Below are 23656 nucleotides of genomic sequence, written 5' to 3'. Positions count from 1 at the left end.
GCCATCGTCTTTGCAGCAGCCAGTCCAGATGAGTCGTCACTGCCATCACTTGGACATCAGACTCCAGGTTCGTTAGCCTTTGGACTCTGAGGTTTGCACCAGCGGCCTCTTGGAGAACTTTTGGGCCTTTGGCCTCAGATCTAGGGCTGCTCTGTCAGATTCCCTGTTTTGAGGCTTTTGGACTTGGACTGAGCCATACTACAACCTTTTCTCTTTCCCCACCTTGCCGATGGCCTGTAGTGGGAATTTGCCTTGTAATCCTGTGAGCCAATTCTCCCTAATCAACTCCTAAATAAATATATCATATTGGTTCTGTCCCACTGGGTAACCCTAATACACCAGTCAGTTGAAATCTTATTTTTAATATTTTTCTTTCCAAAATTTAGTTGGCTAGTAGATAGTCTAAGGCTAGGCCACGATTCATAACCCATATTTGCCAGAGAGTTTTGCCTCTCATTTAGGGGTTTGAGGCCTTCAGTGATTTTAATCATATATTTGCATATTATTTTGGACATTTTCTGAGTGGCATCATTTTAGAAATTTTGCTGAATAATAATATGGGTTCCTGAAGGAGCACCATTGACTTCCAATATAGTCAGCAGAGTAAGAATGGTTGACAAGTATATAGAACACTGGGGAACAAGATTGGTGTGGTTTGTTTAGGAGCAGGAGCTCAAGAGGTATATTTAGGCATGAATATAGATAGTAGAAATCAAAACAGGAAGAAAAATCTGAGGCAAAGTGATAAAGTAGTATTCAAGGATAGTAAGACCAATAATCAACAGGGGATAAAATCTTAAACCAAGAATTTATGTTTCTATATCAGGTTTAGAATTAAATTGGGCCTCAGCAGCCTGAACTTTGGACTTTGGTGTGGGCAGACACAGGAATGATTTTAATTTGACTCTTCACTAGAGGAGTCTAGGTTACCCCTAAAAGGACAGCCTTGAATATATACATATTTTACCATTGGCCAAACCAATTACTATACAATTGAAAATGGCCCAGAAATCTATGAAGATATTTAATTTGGGTCATTGGTGGGGCAGGGCATCCTCTAATTCCTACATATCTGTCTGGACTTTAACTAATTTACTTAACCTTGGGTTATTCCTTTATCAGGAATATTCCACACAGATGAAAAGCAAAAGTTCTCACACGTGACTACGTGTTTCTGTTCTGAAATGTATGAACTCCTTTTGTGTTCATTCTGTTTATCCAAAGTGGTTTCTCAGGTAACCAAAGAATCTATGAGGGAGGTTACTTTCCCTAGCACTCTAGCACTTGGCAAAAGACTGATGGCAGGAGATAACATCTCTTTCTGCAGGTTAAATATGCCAGAGAGCACAGATTTGGCTCCATCCTGTAGGTATAATTTCCATTTGAGCAAGGAGGCCTCAGTAGCTGTCCCAAACTTGTGAGGTGCCATTTCAATCACTCAGGAGCAAAATGAAGAGGGCATCCTTTTGCGTATGAAGCAACTTACAGCCATCAAGAGTTTTCTAGAGACTCAAAGAAGGATAGGAGGTAGTCACAAGAACTTCCTTTTTGAAGAAGTCTCCAATAGGCACTAAGGAAAGTGCCTGCTGTATTATCATCCATAGTGACTCTAGGGCCTTTTGTTATAAAGCACCCCATTCAAAGTGGACTCATTTGCATGTGACCACATACACAGGTCTTAGTATATATGAAATATGGGAAATATTTTGCTTCCAGGGGCCAGAGACCTAATAAGTGTTGGTCCTACTTGACAGTGATGGTGTCTGACAATATTAGGAATTGCCTTTTAACTGCATCAGGAATGGAGCAGCCTTCAGTGGACCATATGATGCCCAAGAATTTTACTAAGATAGAGGCCACTAAATCATATATGGGACATAGATTACATATGTAGTCATACGTAGCCCACACCCTCTCAGGAAGTCAAATGGTGAGTATTTGTATATTCTCTGTGAGAGTAACAAGTAAATTTTCACAGGAGCATGCAATTAATGTAATGTAATACGTAGGTGTCTGGAAACAGCTAGTTCCAATTAAGGTCTTCCTAAGAGGTGTTGAATAGAATGGCCAGACTATTGATGTATTTTATGGTCAACTAAGTAAAGATGTACTGTGTTCCTTTAAAATTGAATGTTAATTGAGGCTGAGAGATTGTTGAAATAGGCACTGAATATAATATATTAGCCACATTTATAACAACAAAGTATTTGCAAGTGGAAGATTGAACAAAGTATTTGCAAATGGAAGATTGAATGATACTCATTTCAATCATTTTGGGTACACAGGAGGCTTAATGGGTGCAATATGTCATTAAGGTTTTGCTAATCCACTATAAGACACCACTCATTCTTTCCAGGTTTAAGAAGGGACTAAATTGGTATGTTAAATGACGAGATAGTGAGAATAACTACCCCTTCCCTTAATAAACCATGTAAAATAGGTTTTGATCATTGAAGATCCAGTTTCAACTTCATTTGGATCATATTAAGAAAAAAAAAGAATTTTAAGAGATGTGATAGCAAATTCAAAGGATCCCATTTGGAAAGACAAACAGTAAGGACCAAGGTTTCAATTTTATTCCAATGGACTATGTGGTTGTGTAGAGCATCCATTTCAATAATGGGAAATTCGAGGGGGATGAAAACCATGACTACTGGGAAATTAGACAAAGTTATAGTGTCAATGTTCAGAGTAAGAGAGATATACTTGCCTTTAGTCTTATGTCTGATAATACTCAGGGATTTCTGTGTTTTAGTGGGTCTCCAAGGATCTCCATGATTTGAGAACTAGAAAAAATGAAGCCTATAAGACTCTTTTGATATAAAGTGACCAATCACCGCTACGGAAATACAAGGATGATTGTCCCTGGGTAGTTACTGGGGTCCCAAGCATGTTGTATCCCTAATGAGCCTGGGATGTTTGCCATTGCTTTAGGTAAAGAAATGGAGTAGTGTGTCCTGCAACTTGGGAACCTCAAGGGATGAGGACATTAAATGAACTCTATGCCTTGTAGACTATCCTGTGGGTCTTACTTGAAATCATATAATTGAATATGTTCAGTTCATCAGATTCCAAATACCAGGTCTTCTGATGAAGATTCTTTAGTTTTGGAAGCTCTCTGTGAAAACTCAGACATAGGGGCTTACCTTGGTCTGTTGCCTTGGGAAGCGAAGACCTGGGCCTTAAGGCACTCCTTATAGCAGCTAATAAGTCTAAACTATCTAGAGCATCTCTAACAGTAGTTTCTTCACTAATTAAAAGAAGCAGAGAAAACTCTATAGCTTATGAATGCTTCCCAGATAAATAGCTGCTTAGTTTGCTATTAAAGGCAGACTACTCAGGACTGCCTGGAGCATTGTGTTCACTAGAATGCTCAGAAAAATAATATGTTCATTGAACCATACCCACTTTTCTGAATAATTGGCATTCATTCAATATGTTAGAACATATTCCAATTTGTAAGGGAAGGCAGAATAATGACTGTGTATATAGGTAGGATTGTCTACTTTCTATGCCATGAATATCCAATGGAGCAATGGAAAGCTGTGCCTTGTAATGTTTGGGATAGCAGATGTTGCACATCTATTTCCATAAGTTTAGTGAATTCCACAATAAACTAGTAATTTGAGGATTACACAATGCTATGGTCTGATTTCATTCCCCAAATTTATATGCTGAACACTGAATCCCAAATGTGACACTGTTGGGAGATGTGGCCTTTTGTGGGTGTTTAATTCACAAGGGGTTAATTCTGTTATAAAATGAGTTTTCAAGAGTGTGTTCATTCTGTTTCGCCCTCCCCTTCTGTCAGGTGAAGATGCAGTAAGAACATTCACACCAGGTGCTGGCACTTTGATCTTAAATGTCCCAGGCTCCAGAATTATGACAGAAAAGCATTTCTGTTCTTTATAAGTTACCTAGTCTCAGGTATTCTGTTATAGCAGCACAAAAAGGACTAAGACACAAGACAAGCAAGGCACCTGTTATGCCTCCACTGAAGCTAAAGTTATTTCAGAGCTAGTGTCATATAGGCCCAAGAGCTGATCAGCACTCTTTCTATCTGCTGATCACGCAAATTTGTAAAGAAGTTTTGAATTTCCAAGAGTCAAACCTCAGACCTCTATTTCAAATTTTGCCTCTGTATTTTTGTTGTAGAATGGTTATAGAAGATATTTTAGGAGGGTCTTTTTAACCCAATTCAAGGTAGTAAGCTTTCTCCACCAAAGAGTCCCAACCAATATCTTTAGAATTTAGGAAATCCTCCCTCGTTGCTTCCTTATCAAACACTGGCGTTCCAGGCATAAATCAGCAGTAGAGTAGCCTTTCTGTATCTTGATATTTCTAGCACCTAAGAGGCCCATCTTAACTTTCAGTCTGTTTTATTATTAACCAATAGAATCATGATGTCTTCTGGCCATTTAGTAAGGGTCAGATAAAGATCTGGAGTCACTTTTCATAAGCATTTTTGCCACAGAATGAGATGGGTGTTGCCCCTTATAATGAAAATCTTTGTTGTGACAGAGCATGGGTAGCAGCTGCAGTAACAGAATTATTCAAGGACAGGTAAGTATTCTGCTTTTACAATACAGACCTCACCATACCACATAATTGCTGCTTTTTCTTTTCACTCTCACTTTTTCTTTCTTTAACTCTCTTCACATGTTTTTTTTTTTTTTTTTTCATGACTAACCTCCTGACAGACTCATATATCATAGAGAATATGATAGTGTTTCCCCGAGCACTCTATAGAAGGGAGGTCAACTTCTGGCTGAAACAACCAATAAGTCACAGATTAAGAGTTATCCCTCTGACCCTAGCATTAGTTACATACAAAATTCATTCAAAGACACACAAATAGGTCTGGGCTGAGACACATGACCCAGGAATACTCTAAAGAGAGCCTTGATTCCATACCCCTGTTCCTAAATGTCAAATATCAAAACTTCCAATTGAGGTCAGCAAAACTTATAACACAGGGTCATTAAGGCTGCACAAATAGAGCACAATGCAGCATGATAGAAAGTACAAACTTACTAACAAACAGAGCAGCCATCTCACACACTATATGCAGTTATTTGTACTTAATAAGCAGAGAGCAAGACAAGAAAGCTTGCAGAGAGCAAGACAAGACAAAGCAGTAGTGATCATCTATTAGCACATCTTTCTGGGTCTGCCAGACTTTTGTTGTTGTTGTTGTTATCCTGTGGAAGCAGAAATGGATCCACAACTGAAATTTGGTTTGGATGTCAAGGTGGATGATGTTTCACACGCCAAGAACATTTGAGTGAAAGTTTATTCCTCACACAAGGGATCCCTGGGGACAGCTGGTCAGGTACAAGCAGGTTTGAGCTGGGTTGGGCCAAACTAGAGGGTGTAAGTTGGGTTTTTATAGTGACAAGTAGGTTGGAATGGGGACAAACTCCCATGCATAAGAGGTTTAAATTATCCATTAGTGCCAAAAGAGGAGACACAGAAATGTAGAGGCTTTCTTAACAGCTGTTCAAATGCAGTGCCAAAGGGGAAAGGGGAAGTGAGGCTTTAAAAGAGGTCAGTGGTCAACCATCACAAATGAAGCCAGACCTTATTACTAACATTCCAAACCCAAGAACATATTAATGATGAGTTTCCCACTGATATTACTACTGTTACTACTACTATTACTACTACTACTTGTAGCAATAATTATTGTATTAGCAGTAGTAATGATATTTATCATGTAATGTTTAGTGCCTTTTATTTACCAAGCCAGATTCCAAACACTTAAATACATATTATCCTGTAATCTTCAAAATCCTAAAACAAAGCTAGTATAATTATTCCCATATGTGAGGAAGATAAGGATCAGAAGGGTTATTTGGACATTAATTTTTTTTATTCAAGAATTTTAAGGCTAAACAATTACTAACAACTGCATATTTTATATTGTCAAATTTCCCTTTTTCCCAGCCAAGACACATACAGATTTTAGAACTGTACATTTCAGTTGCTTAGAATCTTTTTTGTTTGACATTTTATAAAAAAGTTGAAATCTCATGTACTAAAACTCATGCCTCCTAAAGGAACTATTCTGTTGTACAAATTTTAAATGATCATGTAGGAACAATTGCCAGCAAAATGTACATTATACATGTAAAATAAATTATTTATGAATGTTGCATATAATCTTTGATTTGTTAATAAAAATGTATTTCCATTCGTTCAGATTTCCTAAGGACATTTGCCTAAATAAAATATCAATATAAGGTTATATTCAATGTTAATGTGCTTAGCATTCATATAATAATTTTTGCCTTCACCATTACTAACCAATAGTTCCTTTAGGAGGCATGAGTTTTAGTACAGTTTCCTATACTGAACAAGAATGATTATGAATTCACATTTTATTTCCTAAGATATTTTATTCCCTATTTATGGTTAAGAACTATACCTTATTTGCACAAACTAACTTATTTCTCAGGATGAAATTCAGGTTGTTTATCTCCTAGTATCCAGTTGAGAATGGTTAGAATCTGGCCTATTTGTCATCATCTATTTTGCATTAGTGAATGTGAGTATGCTAATGAGGATATAATGGCATTTATTTGCAACTGACTTTCACATTCACTTTTTCTTTGTGCCAAATATTCAGAAGCTAATGAATGTTAATTTAAAATAAGTGTGCTGTAAGAAAGCTATGCACTTTTTATGATGTAGCATGCTGAGGTCTTTGCTGTGGATCAGAGAGACTTGACCTATTATTCATCTATATATAGATCACAGCAACGGGCCAGGAAGTCACAGGAAAATGAAAATCTGCAGCATTTGCTTTGTATTATTCTTATCCCTATTGCTGAGAAGTGGTAAACTAGTAAACTAATAGAGTGAATTCAGACCTCTGAATTGGTTTTATAGGTTGTTCACAGATAACATTGTCTTACGTATTGACAAATATAAATTGGCAATGCTAAATATAGTGATGCAATGATGCTTTTAAGAGTGATAATCATTGTTATTATCTCTTGTGAATTTCAAATTGTAGGATAATGTTTAAGCCAGCAAGATGCAATTCTTCTTGACATTAAGTTTTACATTTGCTATATGGTTTAATTATTGCTATAGTGTTTTATATGATTTTTTAAGCTATTTTTATTAAAACCATATCTTGCTAAGTTCATATTAAATATTATATTTAGTTTCAGTATATATTTAAAGATTAAACATGATATGTGTTGAAAACTATCAATGTGTATTTGAAGTAAATCTAATTTTAGATATATATTATTTTATTTTTGTAAGTCTAGTTATCTACCCATACAGTGTCCACTATTTGGTATACAAAATATATTTTGATTGTGAATAATTTTTATGTCTTTTTTTTTAAAAATACCACTAATATTATAGAACTTGTCACTCAGGTAGAGTTTGGGTTAAGCAAAAATGTGACAGCTTAATATGCATCGTAAAATCAAGAAGAAAATGTGTGCCTTGTATATTTTTAAACAGTAGAAAATAGTTCAAATCAGTTACTAACACCAATTGATAAAACTATTGAAATTCCCATTGAAAAAGGATTTCTTTTGGTGCTCATATCCATTTATCTTGCACATTTTCTGAGTAGGCATTCTATTCATTCTCATTTTATCTTCTACATTTATTCTTCCTCAGAGAACTGGCAAACGGATGTTGGCACAGCTGGGTTGGATGAGAATTATGCCACTCTAGAATGGCATTCTTTAGTAATATTGAGGGCAGAGCCCTTTACATTCTTTGGAGACTAGAACAGTCACTTTGCTATGTACTTCATTTACTAGCTTGAGGCTAACATTTTAAGATCATTTAATAATTTTAAGATCATTTAATAATTATTATATTTCAAATCTGTGGTTACTATTTCATATTTGGCTAGATGCTAGACAATTTATTGTTTTTATTATTGAAAATTGTGTTATCCAAATAATATTTTCAGATCATTAAGACTTTTTCCATGAATATTGCCATACATAGAGGATATTGTACTCAAACTGTGCTGTGGAATGGGTCACCTTTTATGTATATATTTTAACATGTAAAGAAACAAATGATTCATGTGTTATAAAAATATAAAACCAATATGAAAACAGATAAATAATAAATTGTCTATATATGAATATAAGAGCAGTGCAAATTGTATTGATTTTAATTAAACAAATATTTTCATATATAGCCTAACTTTTTAAAATATCATTTTCTTAACTGGTTGTATTATTTTAAACTTCCACCAGCAGTATACCAGTCCAGCTCCTCTATATCAACAATTGGTATGAAAAGATGTAGATATTTTTTAAATTAGCTAAAAACTAATAATTTATCCTTTCTCAAAAATCGAGTGAGTTTCTATTTGCTTACCCACAATTTAGTTTGTAAATGTTATAAAATACGCATGATTTTTATTATTAAGAAAACACAAATATTACTAAATTGACCATATGGTGTTCAAGATGGGTAGAACTGAGAGATGTATGAAACAGTGATATGTTAGATATATTAGAAATGGTACTTACTTAAGTGTTACTGGAAAAGACCCATGGAGAACAGATAGTGATACAAGCCGAGGGTTTATTAACAATTGGCATAATTAATCCTCTTTTAGCAGATGAAGTTCATAAAGTTAAACATTTGGTAGATTAAAAATCAATAAATTAAATATCATTTCATAGTTTTATATATTGAGGTGTTTAAGCCTATAAGCTGAAATATGTAGATATGATTTATGTGCTAATAGTTTGTGAAATGTACATTTTTCCTAATTTTAATTAATAATAATTGAACAAATTGTGTTTTTACATTTTCATTTTGTTTTTTGTTATATTTCAACTGACTGAAAATCTCTACCACAATTTCACTGTGCTCTCCAATTATACAGCTATATTGTGTAGAATAATATGAAATAACTTTTATGAGAAAAAATTTAATTAACTTTTTGTGACTGAATCTATATCAGGTTTTTGATGATGTAGTACTTAAAGCACAATATGTGTCTTCATAAATAAAAATTAATATTGTATTTTGTAAAGTTAATCATGAAAGGAAGCGTTATCTCAAATTATTGAAGCAAAATAGTAGAAAAGCAGTCAGAGTTGGAAAGATTTAAAAGAAAATAATTATTCCAGTTATATTAACTATCTTGTGTCTCATTCCTACCACCGTTACTTTATCAGTCCTTCTTTCTATTTATCCATTAATTTAACTTCTACTCCAGACTGCAGGTTTTGGTATTATAAGGAGAGATTATAACACAACACATAGACACTTTACTCAAATTACTTACAGCATAATGTAACACGAAAGATAACCAGACATATATACTGCTGTAAGGAGCACATAGTGAGCTGGGCCCAAATATAGACTCATGGCTGGGGGTGTGGGTTTTGCCAGAGAACACCTCCTCCCAGAAGCAAAAGCCCTCCACATTTTGAAGAATAAGTAGGAAATGGGCATATTGGTGGAGCAGTGAACTTTCTAGTCAAAGGTTTCTGCTTTGTCAAGATAGCTGAATTGATAAACTACAAGCTCTGTATGTTCACCACCTGTGACTTTCCAGTCTCTTACTCCTCAGACTCAGTGTCTTGTCCTTTGTAACCTATGGTTCTCCAACCATATCAGATGTCTCCTCTAGCCAATCTCTCTGTCTCTCAAGGTACTCTATAATATACATAACTGACAGAACTTATGTTTTTTGAAGTAACATATTTAAAATAAATCATGTCAGTATTCCACTCTAAAATATTCACTGCCTCCTCACCACCCATACAATAACACCTCAAGACCTTACCGTGACATTTAGAATGTCTCTATCATTTTGAACTCAGTCTAGTGTCTGAGTCTCTGATTCCCAACTGTCTTCATCCCACATAATTCAATATTGTTGACACCCTTTTATTTCCAGTATAGACCACACCCCATGAGTTTGCACATGCTTGTTTCTTGAGAATAGAATTCCCTTCTCTAACTTTTCTTCACATACTTTATCCTTTGTTTTCTATTTAGAAATTCTCATTTGCTCTTCAGGATTTATTTTAAAAGGCTGATTGCAAAGTGATGGTTTAGAAGCAGCTGACTTTCTGCTCCCATCAGAAAACTACAAAAAATTGCTAGATATGGAATCACATTGTCAGCAAAAAAGAGATCATTTGACTTATTTTTTTTCCTATTTACAGGTCTTTGATTTCTTTCTCTTGCCTAAATGCTCTGCCTACAACTTCCAGTACTATGTTGAATAAGAGTGGTGAGAGTGGGCATCCTTGTCTTGTGTCTGTCATCAAAGGATATGCTTTTTTTCCCATTAAGTATGATATTGGCAGTGGGTTTTTGATAGATAGCTCTTGTTACTTTGAGGTATATTCCTTCAATGCCTAGTTTGTTGAAGGTTTTTATCATGAAGGGATGTTGCATTTAATTAAATGCTTTTTTCTGCATCTATTGAGATAATCATATGGTTTTTATTTTTAATTCTGTTTATAAGGTGAATCACACATTGATTTGCAACCTATTTTATCAACTATAAGTATAGCTAATTCTGCTCTTTTTTGGCTTTAAGTTGCTTGGAATATCTTTTCCCACACCTTCATTTTTATTTAATTTGTGTCTTTATAGGTACAGTGGGTTTCTTGTAGGCAGCATATAATTTTGCATATTTATATCCATTCAACCACTGTATGTCTTTTAATCAGAAAACTCAGTCCATATACACTGTGTAATTAATAATAAGTAAGACATTTTTGTTGTCTGTTTTCTGTTTGTGTATTAACTCCACTCTTTCTTTTTTCCTTTTTTTTGCTGACTTTTTCTGTGGTTAAGTGGTTTTCTGGTACTATATTTTAATTTATTACTCTATTTTTAGCAAATCTATTGCAGGTGCTTATGCTTCAGTTACCATGAGGCTTACAAAAAGCATATAACAGATATAGCAGGTTATTTTAAAGAGATAACAACACATCTTAGATCACAAAGAAAATAATAGAAGCAAAGAAAAATTTTTAAAAAATGTACACTTCAATTGTATTTCTCCAAATTTCCATTTATGCTTTCTCAATTTATATATTTGATTTGATATTATTTAAATCTCTGTTCCTGCCCGAATCTTATCTGGAGTGGTAATCCCCAATGTTGGAGGTGGGGCTTGGTGTAAGGTGATTGGATCATGAGGGTAGATTTCCCTCATGGTGCTGTGTCATGATAGTGTCTTTATAGTGAGTGAGTTCTCATGAGACCTGGTTGTTTAAAAGTGTGTAGCACCTCCCCCACCTCTCTTCTACTATACAGCAAGTATGCATATTAAGTATTATTAAATATAACAGGGCTCAGTAAATGTGTTCTGTAAAAGGCCAGACAATAATACTGTAGGTTTTGCAGGACATTCAGTCTCTGTTGCAGCCACTCATCTGAGCCACTGAAGTACAAAAGCAGCCGTAGAAAACGCATAACTTAATAGTTATGGTTGTATTCCCTTAATACTTGACTAAAACAGGGAGTGGCCTAGATTTGGTCTGCAGGCTGTAGTTTGCTGACCACTGGGATAGAAAAATGTGTTAAAACTTCATAATATAACCTGTTACATGTTCTGCAGCCCCAAGATGCTAGGATCGTATATAGTCTTTCAGCAATAACAAATTTTATTTTGAGTAATTATAAATATTTTCTAAAATAGTGAATATAAACAATAAGAAGAAGACAACCCAAACTGAAGTATTTCTAGATTTTTAGTAAAAATAGTTTGAAATTTCACAATAACCTTACATGATGGTATATCTTTCAAACTCATATGAAACCCAAGTAGCAAAAACTATAGACTCAGCTTCCTTCATAGAGGATTTTAAAAGCCTGACTGCCAGTTTCTCAAAACTATGTTTTAAAGGTCTATGGTTGCCTTATTTTGAAATGCAGAAATGAGTCTACAGAGACCAAGTTGAACAGTATTTTTTGGCTTGAATTGAGTATATGTCTTAAATGTTTCTATGCTTTCATTTTTGAAGTATAGTTACATCCTGCTTTTAATAAAGAAGTGTACCTGAAAGAAAGATGTAGAGTTTGTAAACATAAAACTCAAGTGACCAAAACAATAAAATAATCTAATATTGTGAATGTAGAGATGAGTGACTTCTTATTTACTAATACTAGTTCTGTTATTTTCCTGCTGAGGAAAGTTACATTTTTTTTACCAAGTATGAGATGAAATATTCTGCTGCAAAATTAAACATTATGATTTATGTGATTTATTAAGTGTAAAAAAAGGGTAATTAGTTTTTAGTGCCAGAGGCATGTCTAAATTATTTGAGTGGAATGCAGCTGGTTTTTTGATAAGCTCATAATTGTAGGTCAACGGGAAATAATTGATACTTTTCCTTTCCCCTAGTACCTGGATTTTTAAAAAATTATTGTTTTCATTGAATTCAACTGTAGGTGGAAGTCATTGAAGCTCATAATTCATCATTTTTGAGGGTCTGTGTCAAAACAGTGAAAATACAACCTGGCTGACAGCTTCGAACCTACAGACAATTTAAATTATAATGTAAAATTGAAAAAAAATAAAATTAGGAAAATAGTATTAACAATTAACTTATTCTTGTATCATGCTATATTTTTGGACTCACATTTTTTTACATGATAGGAACTACTACTAGGATTTCTCCTGGAGATGAAGCTTGACAGCCTGCTCTTAGCTGGGGTTTCTCTTCTCCAGAATACGGGTCTAAATACCTTTTGTCTTTTCCATGTGTCTCCTTCAGGGCCTGGAATGGCAATTATCCAAAGGGGACTGTTTTGGTGGTAATGGCAAAAGTGCACATGCACAAGCACACACAAACACATACATACACAAACATACCAGAATTACGTGTGTCCTCTTATGGCCTTGCTGTTTAACTAGTTCATTGTCATTTTTACACAGATGCCTTTGTCCAAAGCCAATAACTTAGCTAAATCCATGATCTAGGAATGAGGATGCACTCTGTGCACCTGACAAAGCAAAAACAGGGGTGTGGAGTGTGGCTATTGGAAAAGATGAGCAATTGCAGACAGTTTTACAATCTACCATATTTATCTGTTGTGCAAACAATATGATTTACATTTTACCATGTCACTTTTTCAGAATAACTAAAAAGTACTGTATACAATTCCAAAGCTTTGATCACAATTTATCTATCAAGTCTACTTAGTTAATTCTAGTTTACAAAATTGATTTACAAACTTTAAAAATAGATTTAATTTTATTTGATTATTACTGGTTTATTATACAAACATTTATATAACATAGACAATAATTATACAGACAAGTATCACCAAGGCACAGCTTATGCTATCAATTAATTGATAAACTAAGCATAGATATGTAATCAAGTGGTAGTATTTCAAACCAAACATTCTGGTCAGTCCTAATAGTTGAAAAAGTATTACGGAAATTTTGAAGAGATTATAATTCAGATTTGAGAGTAGGTTATCAAGGAAAGTCTCAGGAGTTAACTTTTGAACAGAATCTTGAAAGAGGAGTAGGACTGCAGTGACAGTAGTAAAGATCATTCCGGGCAAGAGGTAACAGCAACAGCATGGGCAAAGGCATGGGGGTGAGAGCATGCCATGTCTGATAAAGTACACGTCATGGAGGAAGGCGACAGAGAGTATATGTGAGATCAGACCAAGCATAGAGATGTAAATTAACATCCCTCATCCCAGAATATCAAATGAGTCAGTGCGATTGCTATTTTTGTGTCTTTGTGTTAAAGTGTGCCACCTGGCCAACAGACAAAATGGACTTCTCTTGGCTAACTAAGGTGCTCAAAGTAAAAGCAGACCTAGGTGGCCATGTCTGAGTGAGGAAGTGGTCACATACTTTGTGTTCTCAGAAGGACATTGTAAAAGTATCACAGGACCTCCATTTCTACAATCAAGACAAATCAGTTGCTGTTTCGTTGGTGCCGAGATAAACTGAGCCCAGAACTCCCCCATCCACATGGGTTGTTTGAAAGAAAAATCTGACAAAGACTTTTGGTTTGAGCCATGGAAGCCAACCGATTAGAACTCAGCTGTGCTGAACAATTAGTATTAAGTGAGTTTCAATTCTTTTCCGTAAATGAAGTTGATTGGAAACCTAGGCAGGAACTTTCGGTGTAAAACGCAAGCCCTCTTCTTTTTTTCTAGAATGCACCTTGATTTTACACCAAAGGCTGCGTCTTCTTGGTTTTCAAATTGTTCACTGGAATATAGTGTCTTTCCTCCAAATTACTTCTCAGAGAACTTTTGTTCACCCTGGGATGAAACAAGTACTAGAAAAAATCAAGGCAATAAATGCATAAAGGGCCTGTTAGACCTCACGTTTCAGAGTAGGGGTACCCCAAAGGTAAACCATCAAACAAAAATTGGGGGGCAAGTAGTTTGCTTGAAAGATACACACAGAAAGAAGAAAGAGTGGGGATATAAGAAAGAATAAAAGGGAAGAAAACCAATATGAGGTATGTTAAGTGTATGTGTTACTGCTGTAGCCAACTCTCACTCACTTCCTCTGGGTGCCTACAGAACTGTTGTGGAATATGACTCAAAATCTAAAGAGTGACTAAACCTTGTGTTTTCTACCAACACCCACTTCCCATTTGTTTAGGGTTGCTCTAGGGGTATCAAGTCTTCAGGACTTCCAGCTGATGGATGAGCTCAATCCTTTTCTATGAACGGAAAATGCCTTTTCCAAATAAAAGCAGAAAGACCAAGGTATCTGTCACCTAGGCAACACTTTAAAGCAAGTATCCCAATGCTGTATATTATTTACAGAAATATAGGAATATGGATAACATAAAAAGATTGCAGGAAGTTTACTTACTTTAAAATGATAGTTAACTCTGGGGAGAAAGGATGGAGAAAAAGGTTCCATATATTTTAATGGAATCCCTGTATTTTTATTGTTTTACAAAATAGATCTGAAGTTAATACATACATATTTGAAAAATTTTAGCTGTGAGTACAAAGATGTTTTTATATTATTTTATATCCTTTTCTGTATGTTTGAAATATTCTTGAATCCTCCAAAAGTGTAAAGAAAATCCTTAAGTATGATGAAGAAAATTTGCTTAAAGTCTACAAATCTCCAATGTTTAATGTGTTGCATGAATTTGCATTATTTTCAGATAAAAAATATATATTTAAACTGTAGTAAAATTCAAGTATAACCAATTATTATAAACTTTTAATTACTGTAGCCTGGTTTAATAGCATTTGAATATGAATATGGTTATACATAATAATGTAAGTGCAACACAAATTCCCTCATGCCACAGCAGCCCAAGTTTACCAGTAACTTTTGTCTGCATTTATGTGAGACCTCAGTTCTAATCAAACATATATTACTTCTTCCTCTTTAGCTATTTTTTTGTGGGAGGCCCGTATTGGTTTCCTATAAGCTCAGGGGCTCAAGTATGCTCTTGTCCTCTAGCTTTATTTTCACTGTGAGATGTCTGCAAGGCTATGGGTAGAACCATTGGGTTAGGCAGGTCAAGAATTAGAAAAGCCTCAAAATGCTGGGTTGTTACTTAATGTTCTTTGTTCTTCTGTTAGACTCTGAAACACTCCTTTGGATTCCTGGAGTCTTAGAATGCTTTTTATTAAAATACTTCTCTCAGCCTTTATTTAAAGTCTTCCCTACAAAGAGTCAAATCTATTTGATGGAGTTGCTTAGAAAGAGACACCATCATGTTCTCCCTGACTGCCCTCTAAATAAATATTTGAAAATTTATTAGATTGGTGCAAAAGTAATTGCAGTTTTTGCAATTACTTTTAGTGACAAACACCGCAATTACTTTTGCACCAGCCTACATATTGCATAAACTCAAACAAGGGAATGACCAGAGGGAGAAGAGCATGTTCACTACCAGTTCACTAGATATTCATTTTCTACCTCCTCATGTAGGCTAGCTTAGGTTAGCCATCAATACTCAATACCAGAATCTATGGTCATATCTCTCATCTACATTATATAAGTCAGCAAGCCTTCTTGAAGATGGGATAAGTGCCTTGTGATATATAAAAGTAACATGACACTAATGCTTTGGTATATTTAGAAAATATGTAATTAGCATAATGTGGCCAGGTTTATTTATATTTGCCTTTTCATTCCTGGTAATATTGATGTTAATGTGGCAGTTGCAAGCGGCTTTCAAATTCTTGGCAGTTCAATTCACAGTACTTTAGTTCATTATTTGCTGTAAGGCAGAGAGGAAGGTTGAAAAGTATACTTAAGCTGTGGTTTCTTCTTTACAGGTTTAGAGAGAGTGAAGAACCCTTAATACAAAACTAAAGAATGCATTATGGAATAACCTTTCTGAAATTGTATCATAGCTATTTAACCATTGCCAGAACTAAATGAAGCTATGTTTTTCATTGAGATTCCAAACTGAAAGTATAGTATATGTGCAGATGCCATTTGAATATTTCTGACAAAGATAAGCAGTGCAACAAGTTGATGCTTCTGTTGAAAGGGGATAAAACCACTCTACTGGCAAGGCATTTATCATCACAGGAAATTTTAAAAATGTATCAGTAATTTTATTCCCCATTCTGAGATTATCACTCATAGCTATGGTCTCTGTTATTGCAGTAACAAATTGAGAAATAATATTTCCCCCAGGAAAATGTGGGATGTTTTAATGTTTTATGGCAGAAAGACATTTTTGCAGACATTGCAGAAAGCTAATGTCTCCTTTAAATTGGGCTATAATTCAAAGAGAACTATGAAATGCATCTGCAAAGAGTCAGCCAAATAAGTAAGCTTATTCTTTCAGTTTATTCCCAAAATATTTTTGATTTTTGTTGGTGTTGCTCATTTTGTGACTACAGGATGCAATGCAGTTTGCTTGTATCACATATGTCCTTGGTTAGAAAAAATTAAATATTCCTAAATAATGTTGTGTGAGGCTCAAAGTAAGGGTAAATTGAAGATATTATGTAAGTTCTCCATTTTCCACCTGCATTTCACCATTTTTCGTGCATTATCCCATTCATTAATGTACAAATATTTATTGAGCAAATACTATTTAGCAGGCAATATACTGTGGGCTGAGTATACTGTGTTGAAGGAGACTGGCAAAAGCAAGTAATAAATAAATGATATATAATAGCCCCATAATAAAATGTCAAAGAAAAAGTTAGAATGGATTATTCCTGCAAAAAAAGTGTCTATATATTTTTTAAATGTTAGTTTTCTACAGTATCTGCATTTTTTCTTTCCTAATGGAAATACAATTTTGCTTTAGTGTAGTCAACTATATATACATTTATTCTTTAAAGTATTTAATTGTGATACATATCTTTAATTTTTAAAAGTGTATAAGTGTATAGGAATGGTTCAAAGACAATAAAATTATCACTTATATCCAGCTTAAGAATTAGAAGATCACCAGTACATGCCTTCAGCCCTCTCTGCCCTGCCCTTCGAGTATTACCTCCTTTCCCTTCCCAAAGTTAAATGTTATTGCAAATATTTTTATAATCTTATTACAACTCTTTATAATTTTGCTACCTACTTGCTTAGCATCACTAACTTTAAAAATTATAAAGATAAATCATAGTATATGTGTTATTCAGCAATTAGCTAGATGTGCTTAATAATATGTTTGCAATTTCTCCACTTCTACACATGTAACTGTAGTTCGTACAGATTTAGTGTTTCATTGTGTAACAATAACAAAATTGTGTTTTTCCATTTCACGTTTGATAAATGTGCAAACTGTTTTCCACACTTTTGCAGAGAAGTGATTATGTATAAAAGTTAGTGAACATTACTGTGCACATTGCCAGGGGCACATAGACAATCATTTTTCCAGAATACAGAATACACTTAATAATGTTATTACTGAATCGCATGTCCAGCTTTACAAGGTAACTAAAACAGTTTAAAAACAGAAAATAAAGACATTTAATGCACAATGTGAGGATGAAAAATTATATAACCAACTTAAATGCAAAAAGCAATTTGATGTAATTCAACATCCTTTCACTAAACAACAACAAAACTCGCATACTAAAAAAAGACAGGAAATTTGGTCATCAGCAAAGCCTGGGGTCCGTCGCTCTCCTCCCCAGGCAACATGAGCTTCACCACTTGCTCCACTTTCACCAACTACCCATCCCTGGGTTCTGTCCAGGCACCCAGCTAAGGCGCTCAGCGTCTATGCAGGTGCTGGGGCCACTGGTTCCCAGAACTCTGTGTCCCGCTCCACCAGCTTCCAGGGTGGCTTGGGACCCGGGGGCCTGGCCATGTGGATGGCCGGGGGGATCTGGCAGGAATGGGAGGCTTCCAGAAGGAGAAGGAGACCATGCAAAGCCTGAACCACCACCTGGCCTCCTACCTGGACAGAGCGAGGAGCCTCGAGACCAAGAACCGGAGGGTGGAGAGCAAACTTGGGGTGCACCTGGAGAAGAAGAGACCCTAAGTCAGAGACTGGGGCCATTACTTCAAGACCATTCAGGACCTGAGGGCTCAGATCTTCACAAATACTGTGGACAATGCCCACGTTGTTCTGCAGGTTGACAATGCTGGTCTTACTGCTGATGACTTTAGAGTCAAGTATGAGACAGAGACAGTCATGCACCAGTCTGTGGAGAGAGAAATCAATGGGCTCCACAAGATCATTGATGACACCAATGTCACTTGGCTGCAGCTGAAGACACAGATCGAGGCTTTCAAGGAGGAGCTGCTCTTCATGAAGAAGAACCATGAAGAGGAAGTAAAAGACCTGCAAGTCCAGAGTGCAGCTCTGGGTTAACCGTGGAGGTAGATGGCCCGAAATCTCAGGATCTCGCTAAGATCATGGCAGACATCCGGGCCCAATAACGATGAGCTGGCTCAGAAGAACCGAGAGGATCTAGAAAAGTACAGGTATCAGCAGATTGAGGAGAGCACCACAGTGGTCACCATGCAGTCCGCTGAGGTTGGAGCTGCCGAAGTGACGCTCATGGAACTGAGACATACAGTCCAGTCCTTGGAGATCGACCTGGACTCTATGAGAAATACGAAGGCCAGCTGGGGCAACAGCCCGAGGGAGGTGGAAGCCCGCTAAGCCCTGCAGAAGGAGCAGCTCAACAGGATCCTGCTGCACCTGGAGTCAGAGCTGGCACAGACACGCGCAGAGGAGTAGCGCCAGGCCCAGGAGTAAGAGGCCCTGTGGAACATTGAGGTCAATTTGGGGGCTGAGATCGCCACCTACCGCCCCCTGCTGGAAGACGGCGAGGATTTTAACCTTGGTGATGCCCTGGACAGCAACAACTAACTCCATACAAACCATCCGAAAGACTGCCACCCGCTGGATTGTAAAGTGGATTGTAAAGTGATGTCTGAAACCAAGGACACCAAGGACACCAAAGTTCTGAGACATTAAGCCAGCAGAAGCAGGTTCTCTTTGGGGAGCAGGAGGCCAATAAAAAGTTCAAAGGTCAAAAAAAAAAAAAAAAAGAAGAAAATTCGTTGATGAGTTTTTAACTTCTAATGTTCCTATATTCACTTAATTGTAGCCTTTAATGATTCATATCCCAATGCTAAGTCAGTGGTTTATTTGATAAATCTTTATTTTATTCTCAAATTTACTTACTTTTATCATGAGGGTCTTTAGCAGTATCAGTTCTGAATACTGTCTTAATTTCAGGCCATCTATTTACTTTTTATGTAAAATAGAAGTCTGAATCAGTCTGTATTCAAATTCATTTGGTGGATTCTCCCATCCATATATTTCCTGTTCATTTATTTATTTAGCAAAGATTAATTGAGTCTTACTATTTCCCAAGTACTATGTAAACTGGTGATGTAACTGTGAACATTCAAAATTTGTCTTCTATGAAAAACAGAAAATAAATATTAATAAGCTATTAGTTATTGATAAGTCCTAAGAAGAAAAATAAAACAAAGAAATGAGTGAGTAACAGGTGATGCTCTTTTGATGGATGTTCATGAAAGTCTTCAAAAGGTGTTGGTTGTGCTAAGATCTAAATGGTTGCTATGAATGAGCAATGTGTCTGTTTGTATAAAGAATGATTCAGTTAAAGAAAATAATACAAAGATCATGATGCAGTAAGACTCTTGACATGTTTAAACTTGCCATGTTCATTGCAAGAAGGCCAGTATTGCCATACTGAGAGAGTTTGTGGAAAACATTCAGAGATATAGTAGAAACAGTAGCTGCATACTGACATAAGGCTATCTGTCTCTTGTTTATAACTATTAAAATAAACTTTGGTAAATACTGCTGGCTGGAATATACTATTTACCAGAAAAAAGGAAATTAATTCTACTTCTGTTACTTTTGTTTGTTTGTTAAATCTCTTTAACTGCTTGAGTGATTATGGGGGATTATTTCTCAAATCTTCAGAATTCAAGCATCTTGCCAGGCTCCATTAGTTCTGCGTTAATTTTGCCAGAAATAAGATGAATGCATTTGCCTTAGAACTTCAAGTCATCTTTAGCATAGAGATATTATTGTTTTGTCTTAGCTTTGATTTATTTTGTGTTATCTGTTTGTTTTGTGTATTTATTGGACAATTTTATTTGTAGTTAGGTCCTCTTCTCAGTAATCCTTGGTTTTGATTAGTTTCCCTTTTTCTATTTGTCTTTTACTGCAATAATTCTGAGGGAATTAATAAAGATTACCTTCTAAAATTTCTATTTCCATTTCTTCAGTTTCCTTTTAAGATTTTATGGTTGTCAATGGGAAGTATAGTCATTCTTGCATTTTTAATTTCTCTGTATTGTATTTTTAATTAAGCAAGTTATTTTCTTTTGCAATCTGCTTCTCAGATTTATGTCTTTGCATTCCTGCTTGCTTTCTTCTTATGTTAGACTTCTATTTTGTAAGAGCAATATCACATTGTACCTCATTGAGAATTCAAAGCGAATCTTTTTCTAAAACTTTTATTTTCTAACTCAGCTATTATTCAGGGGTATTAATTTCTTTGACTTTTACTGCCAGTGGTTCTCCCCCAACATCACTAACTCTAGCAGTATGTATTGTTTTGCTTTGTATTTTATTAGTGTTGCTAATTTATGGTTAAAAGAAGTGTTAAGTATTAAAGTTCTTACATACCAAGTATAAAAGTTGAAGGAATTTTCTGATTCGATTTTTTAATAATATTTCCCTAGATTTTCCAAAGGCATTGGAATAAAGTTTTGATGATGAACCATCTTGGAAAAAGGGGCAACACACTAGGAATAAGAAATATAAAAAATAAAAGTAGAGATGTGTTCTGAAACCATGGAACCCTGGCATTCTAAAATTCAGACCTATAGAAGAGCAAATGCTCTACTTTCTGAGGGTGTTAAAAAGTAAAAGAAGTTGAATCTGTATCTCTTTCTTAATTATAAATAGATCATCACATTAATGACATTAGAAATGTAAAACCGTTGAAAATATAGTATTGAAATATCAAGTTAATTAAATAATTGAACCACTGTTAAAATTAATTAAACATCAATAAAAGAAATTGAATAAGAAACAAATAAATGAAAAGATATTTTGTGTTCATATATTGGAAGAAGTAATATTGTGAAAATTTCTATTCTACCAAAGCTATCTATAGATTCAATGAAATACCTATCAAAATACTGATAGCATTTTTCATAGAAGTAGAAAAAAATTCTGAAATTCCCATGGAATTACAAAACATGCCAAATAGCCAAAGCAATCTGGAGCAAGAAGAATAAAGGTGGGATCATCCCACTGCCTGGTTTCAAAATATACTACAAACCTATAGTAATCAAAACAGCATGATACTGGCATAAAAACAGACATGTAAACCAGTGTAACAGAACAGAGAGACTAGTAATAAATCCATGCATTTAGAGTTAACTGATCTTTGACAAAGATGCTAAAAAGACACAGTGGAAAAAGGGTAGTGTCTTTAACTAATGGTATTGAGAAAAATGGATATCCATATGCAGAAGAATAAAATTGGACACTTATTTCACACCATATGCAAAAATCAACTCAAAATGGATTAAAGACTTAAATGTAAAACTTGAAATTGTAAAACTACTGGAAAGAAAAAGTGTTGTGGAAAAGCCTCTTGCCAATAGCTGGGCGATAAATTTGGGATATGACCCCAAAAGCACAGACTACAAAAGGTATAATAGACAAATGGGACTGCATCAAACTAAAAAGCTTCTGCACAGCGATAGAATCAGTCAACAGAGTGAAGAGACAACACATGGAATGAAAGAAAGCATTTGCATACCATACATCTAATGAGGGGTTGATATTTAAAATATGTAAGGAACCCACACAATTCAATAGTAAGAAAACAAATAACCCAATTTAAAAATGGGCAAATAACCCAATTTAAAAATGGGCAAGTCTGAATAGACATTTCTCCAAAGAAGGCACAGAAATGCCAGCTGGTATATGAAAAATACTAAACATCACTAATAGTCATGGAAATGTAAATCAAAATCACAACTAGATATTACCACACACTATTAGAATAGTTAATATCCAAAAGAAAAATGATAACAAATGTAGACAAGGACGTGGATTAAAAGGAAACTTTGTACACTGTTGGTGGGAATGGAAACAGTATGGATGTCCCTCAAAAGAATTAAAAATAGAACTACTACATGCTACAGCGATCCCACTGGTGGATATATTTCTAAAAGAAATAAATCCAATATGTCAAATTTATAGCTGCACTCCCATTTTTATTAGTATCTGTTTCAGCATTATTCACAGTAGCCAAGACATGAAAACCACACATGTGTTCGTCAATGAATGATCGAATAAAAAAAGTGTGTGTGTGTATGTGTGTGTGTATGTGTGTACAGAGGTATAAAGGGTTTAATATTTCTGCTGTGCAGAATGGATAAGTTCTGGAGATCTAATATTCAGCCTGGTTAATTTAGTTAATAATACTGTAACTTATATGGGGAATTTGCTAAAACAGTAGATCTTAAATGTGTTTTCAAAAACAAAAAATAGGTAATTATGTGATATGATGTATATGTTACCTTTTCACAATGTATACGTTAGCTTTTCACAATATATACGTATTTTCAAACATCATTTTGTACATTGTAAATATATACAATTTTTATTTGTCAATTATACCTTAATAAATCTGGGAGAAAAAAACTAAACTGATTTCCAGCAGGAAAATACTGCATTTATAATAATAACTTTAAACCTAAAGTTTAATAAATAAGTTCAAACATTGATTATTATTTGGAAGCACAGCCAACTGTATTTAATTTTGGACAGTTGTATTATTTCACATCTTTTATTTAATTAAAATTGAAGCTGAAAGATTAATATAGCCAATTCCCTCCACAAATACCTTCATTTTGTCTAGCATAAGTTAAGTATACCGGCATAATCTTTATTAATTTTTAACCCATGAATTTCCCCTTATTCTCCTCACATAATGACAAAACAAACTTCCTGATTCATTTTAGATACTCCTTTGTTCACTGAATTTTTTTTTCTAAATTTTAAATTTCCATGGCTATGGTGTGTCTGGGACATTCAGCAGGAGACTTTGAGAACACATTTTACTTTTTATCAATTTTACTTTTAGAAATGAATAAGGTACTGTTTTTGAGTTTTGAATGACTAAATTTAAATCTAATTTTACAGTCAAGTTATAAAAGATCCAGTTAGAATTGTGAAGGATAATCCTAAAAATA

At 34.9% G+C, this 23656-nt stretch overlaps 2 pseudogenes; both read left to right on the top strand.

The window, feature by feature from the left end:
• The first annotated feature begins 18311 nt into the window (after window positions 1-18311).
• LOC100448208 (keratin, type I cytoskeletal 18-like) lies at window positions 18312-18761 on the top strand (annotated as a pseudogene).
• On the top strand, window positions 18761-19265 carry LOC134759743 (keratin, type I cytoskeletal 18-like; annotated as a pseudogene).
• Window positions 19266-23656: the final 4391 nt, after the last annotated feature.

The sequence above is a fragment of the Pongo abelii genome, chromosome 13, assembly GCF_028885655.2.
Source record: "Pongo abelii isolate AG06213 chromosome 13, NHGRI_mPonAbe1-v2.0_pri, whole genome shotgun sequence".
Lineage (NCBI taxonomy): Eukaryota > Metazoa > Chordata > Mammalia > Primates > Hominidae > Pongo > Pongo abelii.
The sequence above is the reverse complement of the archived record's forward strand: the minus strand, read 5'-3'. Positions and strand labels throughout refer to the sequence as shown.